Source organism: Haemaphysalis longicornis, unplaced genomic scaffold (assembly GCF_048455015.1).
Source record: "Haemaphysalis longicornis isolate Haplotype H1 unplaced genomic scaffold, Haemaphysalis longicornis Haplotype H1 scaffold_6, whole genome shotgun sequence".
NCBI lineage: Eukaryota > Metazoa > Arthropoda > Arachnida > Ixodida > Ixodidae > Haemaphysalis > Haemaphysalis longicornis.
The window spans coordinates 94,268,990-94,285,501 of NW_027526407.1; positions in this window are offsets into that span (position 1 = coordinate 94,268,990).

A 16,512-nucleotide genomic window follows, 5' to 3' on the forward strand; every position below is an offset into this window, starting at 1 on the left:
ATGAGAGGGGAGCGGGAAAGCGAAGGGGGGCATTTCCTTGGCAAATGTCTACAAAGACTATCGTCTTTTGACGACAGTTGCAACGAAAGGAGCAAATACAAGGTCAGTTTTTATGTACACATTTCAAGGAGGTATCGGCTCAGCAGCTTACGCGCTCTGTGGCAGTGGGCTGCTGCTCCTGGTGGTGGTAGAAACTTTGTTCACCCAAAAGTGAATATCGAGATGCCCGGGCTTGGAGCGCCGGCAAACTGCAGTCCCCTAGTCTATACGGCTAGGGTCCCGTAGGCGTTATATTGTGAATCGACGTCTATTTGTGATGTTTGATACTCTTCTTTCACTGCGATTAGTACGCCGCCCCCGCGAGAGCCGCAGCTGCAACTGTGGGGTATTTGCAGGCATAAGAGTAACACGTGGCCTTGAGGTATTCCGATTTCAACCACCAACAGCAGCTTCGCATGCGATGAGTAATTTTGCCTATGAGCACTTCTCCACGACGTTCGACCTCAAATCGGGACGAGAGGCCGTGCGGGCTGTGTTTAGGCTTATCGCTAGGCAGTATTACCACATGCCAACCAACGTCACACTCATTACACGTGAAGCCGTGGGTATTCGTCGGCGACGTTGCCATCACCACGTCACATTAGGCCCAGCGTCGTTCGGCGCACGCCGGCGTTGCGGCCTGCGTCTGCGGTGCATCAGGCTAAACAAAAACAAGATATAAACTTCAAAACGCTTAGAGACTTCCCGAACGAGAACAAATAAAGCCTCACAAACAAGTCTGTCGAAAGCAGGGTCGAAAAACCGGCTTCTCAAAACACGCTTCAAGAAATTCCCTCCAAACTGGAAAAGATTGAATAAGAGTGATTTAGAAAATATAGAAGTCTGGAGTCATTTCGCGTGGTCATGTTGCAATAGCAGTTAAACTGCCTACTAAGCATGAGTTCAGTTACGTTCGTGTGTTGTTTCGTATGGCGTTGGCGTGTACTCGACTGTGCATTCGTATGGTTGCGGGGCTGTTATGTAGTGACCGCAGCGGGGTGTCTCGCTGTTGCTCATCGCGACGACCAGGGGTCTAATTCTCTGAACAAGTGGCGCCGTTCTGAAACGGCGCGGTAGCGCCATGCAAATGCGTGTGTTCTTGGGCTGGGGCGCTGCTTCCAGGTGTTGAGGGATGCGGAGGCGAAAGTCGCACAGAGAAGCACTGAGGCAACGTCACAGAACGACGGGCACTGCCCCCGTCGTATCGCCTGCGACTTTTCTCGCTTGGTACAATGCAGCTTCGGGCCAATTTCGCCCCCCTCCCCCCTACCACTCAACACCACAAAGCAGCAATGCCCGAGCCCAAGAAAGCATGCGTTTGCAAGACGCTACCGCGTCATTTCAAAACGACGCCACTTGTTTAGATGCGCCTAGCTTGATGCCCTGCCGTGACAGCAAATATTTATGAAACGTAAATAAACCAAAGCCCCCTTTTTTAGAAGAAAGACGGTTAAACCGCGTAGCTGTCTGCCATAAAACCTGATAAAAGTCAGATTCCAAATTCCACATTTTTTAACTATGCCGGAATTGCATGGTGAAGTAGACGTCGGCTTCGATGTGGACCACGAGAAGCGTCTTTTTTTTTTTCCTTCAGGCTGTTCATGTGCCTTTGTTGAAAATTATTTTGTAAGCTGGCGTTCCTGCCATGTGGTTTGGGCGTAACTATTTCGATTTCTTGACTTTCACTTTGAAGGCATTCACTTTCGACCGCAGAAAGCTTCGCGTTTCAACCGCCTTTCGCTGACTCGGAATCATAATCAATGTAATCAGAAAAGTTGGCTTTCTTGCACTGCGTTTTGGGCAACGTCGCATCAGTGGGGTCAAGGAAGCTTCACTTTACAACTGAGAACGTCCTTGTGTCGAGATTTCAGCGAACGTTCGCGGTAACCGAGATCCTCTGCTACGTCACGCCTTAATCTGCACTCCTCTGCTACGCCACGCCTCGTTGCGCAGGTGCTGCTTCTGAATGGTAATTATCAAATGGCGACGCATTTGCATGTGCGCGTTCATGCGTTAGTGTGTGAGTGAGTCCGTGTATGTCAGTAAATGCACATCTATATGTGTGTCCAATAACAAACACAGAGAACAACTTCTTGATATCCATAGAAATTATCTCGTAAAAAGGAAACCAGAGCTGAAAAAACAGACAACATTAAAAATTTTAGAGGAAATCACAATACTAATTAACGCTAATATTCAACAATACTAACCCCTCAAATATTTTGTCACAATTTCACTCACACGCAGAAACAAAGTCAGCGGCTTATAACGCCATAATAGCTTTTAGATCTTTTGTATTTATCATTGTTCTGTAGTGAGTCATTTTCTGTGTAATTATCTTATTAATTACCTTTTTACATTTTTTATTTTATATCCAAACATCCATTTTCAATTTATTTAATTTACCCGTTATACCTCGGTGGAACGGGAAAGGTTTCAGTCCATGAGCCCATTTAATAAAGTCAATGGTTGCAGATATTTATGTTTTAGGCCGACGCCAACTATTATGTTGTTCTAGAAAGTGTGATGCCCATTTTCGTGTTTATATTTCTTCCGAGTTTGGCTTTAGGCTTAAGACATTTGATGCGAGCAATACTTCTCCATTCCTCCGAGAATATGTGCAAAAGTAAGCTTCCGTAATGAGTATTAAACCTCTTAACTGAAGGCGTCACCGCTCTTGCTGGGATTGGGGACGGTCGGGATGAAGACAATGTAGCAACTTTTATGTCGAATTTAAGGCTCCTTGAGGCCAATTTTTATGTGTATCTCTGCCTTATAAGAACCTCCAGAAACTCTACGCACAGAAGAAAATCAGGTAACTTGCTCTGATTTTATTTCTACCTCGAAAACATTTCTCTGCGGGCAACCGACCGTAAGCCAGAATGAAGCAGATCAAAAATGAATTACGTGCATACTCCTGAGTGGTCGCATACAAGAGAAAAGTCAATCACATCAAATGACCTCAATCAACGTAATGGAGTCGGCGTATTGGCCTGTTTGAGGGAATATCCTGTGGAGGCGGCGTTGGGAACGATTTCACTAAGGAATCAGTAACTGCTGATTTCGAACCTGAATCTGATTCTTTCGTTTCCGTCTTGCGCACGATCAGGTAAATCGAGAGCACAAAAACAGTTGTGACCACAACAAGAACCAAAGCGACCACCAGGCTTGCCAGTGACATCCCTTCGCAGCGCCACATTCGCGTATTCGCTGAAGTGCGCCCGGTAGATGCGGCAGTGGAGCGGCTGGAACTAGCCAGGGAATCCATACTGGCTGAATGGGTTGTGCTTCCTGGGTTCATAGGGTATGGGGTCGCGTCGCGACGACTTTTGAAGGAGAAAATGCGAAGTATTCGTTTTCCTCGTTTTCCGGAATCGTCGTCGAAGGTCGAAACGGAGCTCTTCTTGCCGGCACTGGCGGGTGGGGAATGTGCCGTTGGAGAATTGATGATATGAAAGCCCTGAGGTTGCATCCCCTCTGGTGACACTGCTGCACTTGCCATGGCCGAGATTTTATTCTGACGCTCCTGAAAAGGAGGGGAAGCAATATCGTTTATGGTTAGTTTGAAAATAATATTGCGTTTTTATGTGCACTTTACCTAACCGCGCGAACTTTAAACCAACTGTCCTATTGGCATTGGAAGCTACAAAACCGCAGTACAGAATTGACTAACACTCCACGTCCTCCGCGCAACTTTAGTTGCCGGCGCCATCAGCAAAACACCTCCGCCATTATGAGTAAGAACTTCGCTCCAAAATTTCTGCATCTCGGAAACAATTGCAAAAAAAACTACTTACATTGTTTTTATCGCAGGCACATGTTTTCAGCGAGTTTAATTGCGAGAGCTGCTTTCACTGTACATTCCCACGCGACCGAAAAAGTTCCGATATTTCCATACACGGGTATGGAAATATCGGGCCAAGACACGGGCTGAGACACGACATCTATTGCTATAATATTCTAAAGGTTCGTCACTGGAAGAAAAAAGTAACAAATATAATACCAATATTGTAACTTAATTAACGACATTTTTCCAATCGGGATACTTGTACCCACGGGCAGTTGCACAAAACTAAGCACATAAAAACTTAGTACAGGTCCCACTAGTGGTACAAGGCTGTAAAAAGAGCAGAACTGGCGGCCCCTCTCCCGTCGTCGGAGACCCAGCAGTTGCGCCTGACATGCATTTACGAACTTGCAACTGAACGTAGTCCATGACTGGCAGGCCCGGACAGTTTTGTCTGCAGTCTTTCACATCTCTCCCGAAGTGGGCCGTGTTAGCACGCGCTAGTACCCGTGGCCACCGGCTTCACGAATTCGGCGTCTGTATCGCGAACTGCATCGGCGTCTGTATCGCATTGCACGCCCGAACGCACGTGAACTCGAGAGGGAAACAGCACGCGAGTGATTATACAATGAGCTTGGAGCGGACTGCTCTCGCTCGTCAACTTGGCCGACGCCGGGCGCTTTTCACGAGCCGCACGCTTACGTGATGGGCTCGATATGTCTGTTAGTATTTTTTTCTGGTAACGCAAGGCGGCGTAACTAGGAGTTTAAACAGCTTTGCTGTACAATGGATCAATAATAAATTAGACATACATAATAATTCCTTGGCCCACCTAACCCAGTGCCCGCATGCACTCACTACGATAAAAGAGGGAAAAAAAGTTAAAATTAATCCCCCAAAGAAACGTTCTACCAAAACTACTCATTCTAAAAGCAAAGCCAAGACCATGTATTTTTACTAGTTATGGCAAAATAGTACTGATGCTTGGTTTTACAAATATAACCAGGCTAAATAAGTATTCTCAACTGCGATGACGATGATGATAATGATGATGACGATTATGATGATGATTATTGTTGGATGTTTACGCCGCGTGGCCAACTAGGGCAAAGAGAACCAAAACAGTGGTTATGTATGAAGGATGAAGATGCAAACTCTAAAATCGCTCAACAAAAACAAAATTAAAATCACTAAAACACCATGAGGATGGCTGGTGTAAAGGGCCAGGGTGTTTTACGCGTGACAGGAAAGAAGGAGTAAAAATTTCATTGTGCCGAGAAACTTAAAAGTGCGCTGTAGAGGAATCATGGGATCATCCTCTAAAACACTGCTGGGTGTAGTGGAATGTGTTGCATTTATAGTTGTGGGAAGTGTTCGCGTCGTGTTGTGTCAATTGCTTCACATATAATTAGAACGTGAATTACAGATAGGCCCTCCCCACACCTGCTTCACAAGGGTCTTGGAGATCAAGTAAGCAGATGGGAGTGTAGCGTGTGTGTGGCGTATACGTAATCTAGCTAGAGCACTTCAATCAACCTGTTGTGTAAGTGTGTTTACTCGGTTACAACTCAAGAACGGCACCACCTCATCTAGTGTATCTCCACCAAAGCGCCGGACCCGTGACGTCAGTGCGCGCGCATTTTGAAAGTGGTTTGCTATGAATGCGTGATATCGTCTGCCTTGTCTCACACAGTTTGTTTGTCGTCACTCGAGTCGTTTATAAGCATATTAGGTACAACAAATCTCGGGAACGGCTCACGCCATGTTCAAAATATTCCCAGTAACGCCCTACTTGCGCCGCGCGGAGAAACATCCGGCTACGGTGATAAGGCACAGCGGCAACTTCCGGTGCCGTTCTTAAGTTGTCACCGAGTATAGTGTAAAGTTGTAGGTGTGATTTTATTACGTGTAATTTGTTGTCTGACTGTGCACTCCAGTCGGCTTGCCATGCTTTGCGAAGGTATTGTCTTACGTGTGGTTTGAGTTCGGTGTAGGGTACTGTTATGTCCCTGTATTTGCAAGTGTACCAGCGGTGGCCAGTTGATCAGTGATCTCGTTACCCGTGCTTCCAGCATGGTCTGTGCGTGGCGGCACACCAAAACTGTTTCATCTAATCACTTTTAATCACATATTGATTCTTGTTAAAAAATTCCTGCATTTTTTCTACCTGCGTCGAAACCGTCATTTGCCTTTGTATGTTCCCGTTCACCCACATTTTTGCATAATTTTTATACTCCATTACCGTATGTAAAGGAAAGTTTGACATCCACCTAAATTCAGCCATACGGCTACAAAGGAAAGCTATGCAGCTTTCTCGGAAACTTCGCAGTTGAAGAAAAATTCGTCCTGATCCTGGACCAGGACAAATTTTTCTTCAACTGCGAAGTTTCCGAGAAAGCTGTATAGCTTTCCTTTGGAGCCGTATGGCTGCATTTAGGTGGATGTCAAACTTTCCTTTACAGAAAGTTACTCCACCTTGGGGATTTCCCCTAAACCTGGTCGATTAACTCCATTAGCGTATCTGTGCTAACGAGGTTCTGAGATTGTGGAATTTACGTTTCCTTGGACTATCGCAGATTTGATCTTTTTTATATAAGTCGTACTCCGCTTTTATACCCAGTAATAGAAATCAAGGTCTTAATTAAATACAGTAATGTCGAAACTACCCTCGTTATTTTGCACCTACGATATCTTACGTTTTGCGCGTCTTATTGGCGCAAAAAACTATCCGCCGTAAGAACAAATTTTCCATCACCGATGTGGAAATGCTCAGTCAGTGTGTTATAACTGAGCCCTATTTGCCTATAGTTGCTCTGTTCGCTGCGAACAGGCAACAAAAAGCACCACTAATGCTTCCACCGGTACACTGATTGAAAGGCAACGCGTGGAACGCCATTTCGCAGACGAAATCTCTAACTGCGATTTCTGCGCGCTAAACGTTTGGCCCTGGAGTCCTCTATTGATGATATTACATGAAATTTCTCATAGATTGATCCAAACAGCTATATTTCTGTGAAATAGCTGTTTGATGATGCCTCTTGCAATACATATCACCAGTATTCGTTTTCAATACGAAAGTGTTTTATGCCGCGGTCCACCAAGATCTAACTGACACCATATCGGTCACAGAAATGACATCGCCTGAAAAACTTCGATTGACGTGGTGGCGCGGGTATTCGAGCTACGAACTCTTTCGGCGCGACGGGAGGTGCGAAATGCACTCCCGACTGCGCTATGAACACACGCGGCAATTCGACGACAAACGCGCCTTATAGCCTTCCTTAAAGATGGTGCTGCTATCTAGGACAGGCGAAGCAAGTAGTGCATCATGACGCTAATGAGCGCCAGCAGTTGGCGCCTCGATGCCAGCGCCTACGTGCACGGGGGACGTGCAGCGCAGCGTAGGCTGTGGAGAAGCCGACTTGTGGATATCGCGCTCGTAACCGCGGACCGCGTGGACACCAAACAATTCGCCGACAACCCGTCTGGTTTCGTTCGCACGGACGGTTTGTTTGTGCCTGTAGTTTCAGTCGGATTTACGCAATGCTCCTACGCGTGCAATCCAGTGTCTAGAGTTGACGCATCTAACGGTGCCATACTGACGAAATATAAATGGCGACGTGCAAGTTCACATCGGTGCACACTAAAAATTAGAATGCTCTTGTGAAGGCACAATTCACTGTAGTATTTTACCGGTTCCTATGGAAGAGAAAACAACCATATCTTTTTTTTTAAAGCGGGGGGCTAGAAAGAAGAGGGCGTTGAAATGGAGAACTGGCTGACGTCGCGGTGACCCGAAGGTCCGCAGTCTCAGTTTGTTTCCGTGGCTGTAAATCTAAAAATACTTGCACTACCAGCTTCATTTTTCTATGGGGGCTCGAAGCTCCCTGAAACATAGTGTAAGAAAGGGAACCGTGGACTCGGGGTTGCTGTGGCGCTCCTACATTTATTCAGGTGCGTAAGGCCCGCCCTGAATTTAGAGAGCGGCGTGGACAAGCGGCCGCCCAACTGCGCAGTCGTGTTTCATTTCTGTGTCGCGTGGAACTGCTGGCTTAGCCGGGCAAGCACCGTTGATGATGATGGTAGGCACCCGTCTATGATGGGGATAGTGGCTCTGATAGTAACTGAAGCTATCGCCACTATAATAGAAAAACAAGAAAAATAAGTTGCCTGCTATAAAATAAAACTTTGATTACCTAATCACCTTGTAAGAGGATATGCTTGCAAATCGCTAATTACTTGCAACACAAGCTCAATTGTTTGTAAGTTTATAGTCCCAGAACTTACTGGAAACACACACAAATATTTTTTATTGAAAAAAAAATTCCAGGGCTAAAGGGTGAAAGCTTAAGTGTGACAAAGAACAAATATTGTATTAATTGATTTTGTTTTGATTGATTGACCCATTTATTCATTCATTCCTTCAGCCATTCAATCAGACATCGATTGATTGATTGATTGATTGATTGATTGATTGATTGATTGATTGATTGATTGATTGATTGATTGATTGATTGATTGATTGATTGATTGATTGATTGATTGATTGATTGATTGATTGATTGATACAAAAATGCTGCTTACCTTTTCCATGAGTTCAAGCATCGAAGATGTTGGATGCGTTGTCAGAAATGATTGATCAGTGTATGTTAAATTCGTTACGTGAATGCGCAGCTTCTCCAATTCTTCGTCCGCTCCGTGCTGGGCACCGTAACTGTGTCTTTTAGCCTGCAACCACAGCGGCCGTTTTGTGTCAGTCCCACCACCAGTTCACGAACAAGCCATGTCTAAATACGCTGCAAAAGTGTTTTATGATGCTTCGTCGGCACATTCGTTTTCACCAAGAACTTGTGTGATACCCCTCTAACTTCTTCCATAAAACTACGCTGGCTTCATTCATACCCAAGCGGTCATTTTAGTTTCAATAATATACCCAGGGTATTACTAGTATGCTTTTACACCCAACTGCATGTAGTCAGATCTGATTGATTCATCTATCCAATTAGAATCTGTCTTATGTTCGCTCATTTTTTTGAGCGCATAGCGATGCTGCCAGTTTAAACTAAAACAGCTACGGCAGGAGTATATATTTCCGCTTTTAGTGCAGCAAACTTGGATATAAGGAAGTTGACAAACATTTCCAATTTTCGGTTACATGCAGGTTTTTGTTAGAGGCAACATTCAAGTTGAGGCTAGTGTGAGTGCAGCAGAAACAGAACGAGAATGATAGATGCACTGTTGATGATCTCACCCTTCATGGATTTATTTCACAGTGAAAACTGCGGGATTTGCGAAGCCGGTTTACACGACCTTAGTCACGAAACGGCACCCCAAAATAGCAAAGTCATATACCCCATAACGTAACTTAATTATCGATTTTGCCTTTTGACACTTTTTGGTGCCCTAACGTGTTTCGACGGCCGAACGTATGCTAAAAAGTCCCCTTTTTGTGAATTTAATGACCTTGACCTCCTTTTCTCACTCAAAATTGGTGAAAGGGTGCTAGCAGGGATAGTGTACCAGGTGGTGACCTTCTTATATGTCGACGGAGGCCACGGCATTTAAAATTGCGAGCTTGTCTTGAAAAGACAAAACGTTTCGCTTTCTGGCATCAGAACTCATCAACAACGAACCGGAACCACAGAAAGCAGTGGAGACGCCTTACTACATGTCAACAGGTAGGCCGGCATACCGGCACCGCACTTACACGTCGAAACGCACGGTAGTTTGCAATGCGGGCGAAATTGTTGATTGCTTGTAGGATTTATCGCAAGGACACAATGCAGGCGATGAGGCGCGCCGTAGTGGAGGGCTCCGGAATAATTTTGACCAGCGGAGGATCTTTAAAGTGTGCCGAAATTTGTTTGTGCTTTTCGCCTCCATCGGAAAAGTGGCCGCCACGGGCGAAATTGTGTACTAGTTAATTTATATGTCAAGCCGATTTTCCAGGAAAAAGCGCACAAAGCAGTGACTAATCAGCGTTGCGAATTTGTTCCATCAAGGTTAACCGTCGCAACGGCTTCGTTATACAGAGTTACCAAACACAATGGCGTTCGATGGGGCTTGCAAGGGAAAGTTGAAAAGTTTGTTAAATCCCGGAATTCGTTACAGAGAGGTTCGTTCCATCTAGGTGTAACTGTAAACATAGGCAGTTTAGAAAAAGAAAGGCGGCCCGCCTGTATGCTCGCTTCACTGCAAATGTCGGTAAAACACAAGTCTTCTGCCGCTCAAGCCTCGTAACAGCTGTTCCTTTCTCCCTCGCCCATCTTTCACACGGTTTTTCTATTGTCTAGCTCCCACAATTATAAACAAAATAATTATTTGTTGAATTTTTTGTGTTGGCACTGCTGGCGGTCCTTTTTTTGAGACTTTTTTTAATGTTGCGGCTTACGCTCGATCTACAAGCCCAAGGCTCCTCCAGCAGCCATTTTTGCTTCTGGAGCACCAAATAATTTTTCAAACGTGTTTTCTCGGTTGGGTATCGCAAAAGCTCAATACGCGTCTATAATTAATCAAAAGAACACTGTACGTATCAGTAATGGGTTTATTCCGGATTGCCGTAACTGTCCGTAATGTTGTCTTTTTGAGAACACTGTCGACAAGTATAAAGCATGCTTCCCGACTTGGGTCTTCTGAAGTGTTGTTTTTATATACGTTTCTTTGAAAATTTTTGATCTTTAGCTCCGAAGAGGAATATCGACGTAAACACATAGAGACCAAAGTTTTCTCATTAAGTAGCCCATAAGGCTATCGTCTGCAAAAACTTCGGGGACACATCGCCTCATGAATTCTGAATAGTTCATCATTACAGACGAACTGAACGCCGAAGTTACCCTCGGAGGGGGTACGTAAGGTTGCAGCCAATGGGTATATGTTACTCTGCCAATCCAACTGAACTGAGCGGATCTGTTAGAGCTTAGAACCGACTGAGCAACATTTGAGGGAAAATTAGTGAATCAACAGTGAGGTTGTGACACCCATTGTAAGGATCATTGGACAATACTCGTGAGTGGGTATATGATGACCGTGGGTGGGTATGTTGCGGTAGCTACAAAGCGATAATTGGAAAAATAACAACGAGTGTCGTGTTGGAGTTGCCATCGTCAGTGGTCAATACACCCGAAGAACGTGGTGAGGTATATGCTCAGACATAACCTGACGTTGCCCTAACCCTGAGCCAAATTAATTGCACAGAAATGTCAGTTTTACTTGTGCGTATAAGTACTCTGCTGTGCTCTGGAGCGCAGCACACGGTGAATACTTAGGACTGCTATTGCAGTTAAGTATAAAAACTACTGAGGCCGATTTTATTTCCGTGGATGGGACAATTTGAAAATCGATTTTCTTATGTTCGCTTTCCCCAAGCTACAGCTTCGTGATCCATGCTTTTGTAATGAACAGTTCTCAGCGTCACTGCTCGCTTGCCGTGTTATAACAAAAAGAAACGCCTAGACTAACAAAAATAAACCATACCAACTCTCAAGAAAACTGCCCCACTTCTTCCAAGACCCCGTGGTTCTTCCTGATTCTGTGCGCAACTTTGAAATAGCTGTGGCCGCCGGAGCACAAAGTACGGCAGTTTGAGGAATACACCTGAAATAGTAAACTGGCTCTTCTACACCAACATACCAACTGGTGCCTCCCCCAATAATTTCGCGCAATTTTTGTTACAGAGTCGGCACAAAAGCCATTAGGGATTTTAATTCCAGCTCATTAAAAAGCTAGATACTTAGTGATTTGATGGTCACTTTTTAGGAATCCGTTGCTGTTCTAAATAAACGCTTTCGAAACGAATGATCGTCACTCTACCAACACTATAGTTTCTCCTGATAGCCAGCAATATTCTACGCATACTTGTGTAACTCTTAAAAACGAAACTAAAACTCTCTGAAGTGCCCTTATTGACTGTGTAAATGTAAGATTTTTAAGTGACAAGCTCGAAAAGTTGCCCGCCATAATTTTGCAAGCATTTCAATCGCAATTCGTAGCCTATGCGCCCAGACCCAAATCAAGTCTATAAGCCATTGCACACACCAGAGGAGAAAACGCTAATTCACAGTTGCTTTTCAAAGGTCCTACATACGCATTTAGGTATCGGTTTTGCACAGATCAAAAGAAGCGAGGAGACTGTTCCGGTAGATTTTTTGCATGCAGCACTTACGTTATTCGTCATTTTAACAGGAATAGCAGATGAATAACTCCCAGTCCACAGTAAAATACAGACACCGGTCTGCAGCACTGCTGAAAAGTAGCTCCACTTGTCGTTAACTCTTCATACGCTTACCCTCACTCGACCTAATTTAATGAAGATGCAAATGCGTTTTCGGCCTATCCGTCCTCAGAGGCAAACACTTCTAGACTTGCTGCATATGAATGAGGCTTTGCGCAACTAGCAGCAAAAACAGTGTTACTTAGGCTTACAGAGTGACTTATAAGTATTCGTTTGAGGCACTAACCTTGCGAGTTTTCTTTGTGTCGTGTCCGCTCCGGGTTGGGATAGGGACCGAAGAGGACATTCTTTTACTCTTACTAGTCCCAAGATTAGGGCGGTTCTTGATCATAGCCGATAAGGTCGTGGTCCCATGAAGAATTTTTCTTTCCTTTTTGTCATTCTTTTCTCCTGGTAGGAGTTCCGGTGTGAGTCCCGGTGACCTCTTGACCTTCCGACTCGGTGTTTCTTGAGGCTCTTCCGTGCGTCCGGGAATTTGGACGCTCGGCGAACCTTTCGTCTCTCCCGTGCATGATTGAACGTCCACCCTTGGCGTTGGCACTCGCGGAGATCCGGCACTCCTACCCCGAAAGCTGAAAATCCAGTCCATCGGTAGTTCGTAACTGAACTTTGAGGCTCCGGGAGGTGGTTGTGGTTCCAAACATACGTTTCAGGCACACTACGGGTAGTTTCTTTCTTCTTCTTCCACTTCTATCGGGTTCCCCATCTTGCTCAAGGATAAATTTCCACCTTTTCTCGGTTTCACGAACACTAGAAACAAATAACGCGTTTTATTTGTTCAGTATAACCTGCACGATAACCAGCTGTGGCTTGTGCTGAACCTATTTCTATTTATAAGTTCGCTGACCATTTGACTTCACGCCTTGTCAACTATAAATCCCAAGCTGGCGCCGTATGGTTTTCTATCGGACCTGCGCCCGCATATACGAGTTGTATTTGTCAAAGCAACACTGCTTACGGCTGAGGAGGAAAGAGCCTACCGTTGCGTAACGTGCCTCATTTTACTGTGAAGGAGGCGCGATTGGCCTAAACTATCAGTCATAGACAAAAAAAGAAGACAAAAACGCAAAGGGAAATAACGATGATAATATTCAGATGACACGTTCGGCTATTGGAGCCGACGAAAGACGGTAAAAACGCAGAAGGAAAAGAAACAAAGCGGCCACGAGAGTACACATTCAATGATTCGATACTAATCCTTTCGCAATCCCATTCCCTTAAAATTACTGAGGTTCTCATTAATTTGTTTCTTATTATATACATTGTCCTGCTGTGGTTTTTGCCTTGGTCGTGTATCGCAGTCTCCTTTCCTTTAATCGTACTGTTGAATCTTTCGAGTCAGCCCGTCATAAAAATATACACCGGACATTGAAAACTCCATGAATAATCACGCTCAATCAGGCTAAATTTTTATGTTCGTTCATGCGATAAACAGTTTCGAAATGTATATCGAAACTTCAGGGGCATCACTTTCGAATTATGGATCCGTGTCTTCGATTAGTTAAAAACGGTAAGCAAGCAACAAAAATGTGTTTATTATTCGCAATTTGAAAAAGCACCGCTAGAAGAACGTCATTGCTACTTCAGCCATGCGCTGTCAGCCTCACACTTAAGTCGTATTTTTGTGAGAGAATAATTGAACAACTTCACATTGCCGCTCACTGGGTGGCTCTTTTCTGCTTTTCCGGCCCTTAAAGCCCTCCTCAGAGGAGATTTCATACGTATTTTTAAATTTTAAATCATTGTATTTTATTTTCGCAGTAGTACCACTGCTTTGGTAGAGGGAATGGTGACTTTGCCTATTGGTAACGATTTGTTACCTGCGGTTCGCCCGGGCTCACCCGCCATCGGCGTGTGGATCCCATCAGCCTGGTGCACTATCAAAAGAAAACTTAGCCACGAAACATCCTCGACTGCTACCGAGCTGGCAGCTGTAAGGGCTGCACTTCATTACATCAGCGGACATCATGCCCATCAATGGGTAATATTCCTCGACTCGCGCAGCGCCTTACAAGCGCTCCGTACACTCCACAACGACCACAGTCAGTTTGTATGTAAAATAGCCAAAATTCACACAATGGCAGCGCGCGAAGGTCATGAAATCATTCTTCACTGGCTGCCTGGTCACTCGGACATACAAGGCAATATTAGATCCGACGAAGCAGCCAACGCAGGAGGACAGCAACGCTCTTATCCTCGCAAGTGGGTGGGCTGCAAAAATGTCGGAGTGGCAGGACCTTAACCGCAGGTATCTACCACTGCACGCTATTGACACGCACTGCGACTTCCGCTTTCCACGCGGCCTCAACAAGCGGTGTGGAGAAGTTTTGAACCGACTGCGCCTGAATGTGGCGTTTACTCGGAGTTTTAAGTTTACCATAGGTTGGGAAGATTCCCCCCTGTGCCGGACTTGCGCTGTGTGCGAGACTGTAAATCACGTGCTGTGGGTCTGCCCTCGATTCGCTGCTGCACGAAAAACGGCAGCGAGCTCCCTCTCCTGTGTGGCAGTCTCGAACTCTGTCATTTTCTTAACCCTGTGACAATACTGCTGACAGTACCATAGGTACAAGAGTTCTGCTACAGTTCCTACGAGAGAATGAATTGGACAAATCTCTCTATATCACAGACAGAGCAGGTGTGTCACAATGTCTACCCTTTCGCACTGTGGCGTTCATCTGATTATTTTTCTTGGGTTGGTGTTGTTACTCATTTTTTTCCGTCGTCTACTTTCCATTTTGTTTCAGCGTTTCTATTAACAATTTTCTTTTCAATTGTATTTTTATGTGCGGACTCTGCTGGCAGCATTCTCTTGTTTTTCTTGTCCTTTTTTTAAAGTTTCAGCGTCTCCTTTCTGCTGTAACCCTAATGTCTGATATTCACCACCTATCAACGTAGTCACCCCCATCTGGTGTAGCAAGCCTTGTCCCTAGCAGGCCTGGCTTCACCAGTTCACAATAAAGAGCATTTTATCTCTATCTCTGCATTTTGAGTTAACAATAGAAATATTAGGCACTGTTTTTAGATTCCGGGGACGACCGCTGTCTTATTTTGCGCTGGCGTATGTCTAAAATACTGGCAACCGAGCAGGCGTTCCAATTACTCATGTGTTAGACACCATTGCGGTCTTTCAGTAGAACGTTCATGTATTGTGGCTGAAAGACGTATACGTGGCGTGAGCTGTGTGATATGCATGCTTACCCAATTGAATTACACTTACTACTGTTGAGGGAGCATTGGTTACGTACGTGCTGTTTGTGGTTTTTCGATCCAATGCACTATAACGTTCCCTGAAAATCTGCATCTGTTCGCTAGAATTTTGATGACATCTGTTTACATAATTTTGGAACTGCAAGAAGGCCGGATCAAACTTTTCGGTGTTCCAATCAACAGCTAAGGCAACTCCACCACCTGGATTCAACAACGTTGCAACACAGGGACGCCACAATACATCTTCTAAATCGAATAGGCACCAAATTTGTAGGGGCGAGCATTCGGTTCGCAGGTCATGCTGTTCCTTCTTCCCGGATCCCATGCGGCAGTTCCTCTTTCAAGTTGACTCGTACTCTGCTGAAGCAACTCACAATGTTGCACCACAACCTACTCAGAGTCATTACCGGCCTTGCAAGACATACCCGACTGATCACATCTGTTCCTAAGCCGAGCTGCCAGCCACAGAATCTATAAATGTATTACGCCAACGGCATCCATGAAGACCGTAGGACACTGGCAGTTAAGCCTAGACACGTAATCCACTATTATGAGGCCCTGCCAAGAGCCGATCCGCACCAATCCCGCCACGCAAGCACCTCAACCTATGCGTCGAAGCAAACCAATCTTGCACACACCTGGATTCGGAAAGGGACAACGCAGATAGACACCAAAGAGCCATGCACTGCACGCTACATTACTCCACAGAGCGAGGAACCAATGCTATTTACACCGACGTATACAGAAGAGAAACAGCCATAGTAAAAAGCATTTATAATGAGTCTTACTCATCATTCTCAGCAGTAGTCACGATCTATAATGCAGCTGAACTGGACTTCACCACAGTAGAACTACAGGCTATTCTCCCGGCTCCCAATTAAGGGTGTAGAGACATTGGAAAAATTTAAGCTGCATAAAAACCGGGACGAATTAGTGTATATACGGAAAATGCGTCCGCCATAAATGACCTTCGAAACCCCAACCAAACAAGCCGCCTGACCCGCACCATTCTCCATACAGTGAAGCGACTGGTCGATCTTCAGTGCATCCCCGTATTCATGGAATGGACCCCCGGACGCCAGAACAACCCTGCAGCGAAGCCGCTCATGACATGACATCTGCGGCTAATCCCTCCTTCAGGGCCTATGTCCTCTACGTGACCCGTTTCCTCCGGTGGATGCCAACCAAGACGTCATTGCGAGTAAAATTCGCCAAAACATTAGGCAACAAACACGGGCTAAAAGCACAG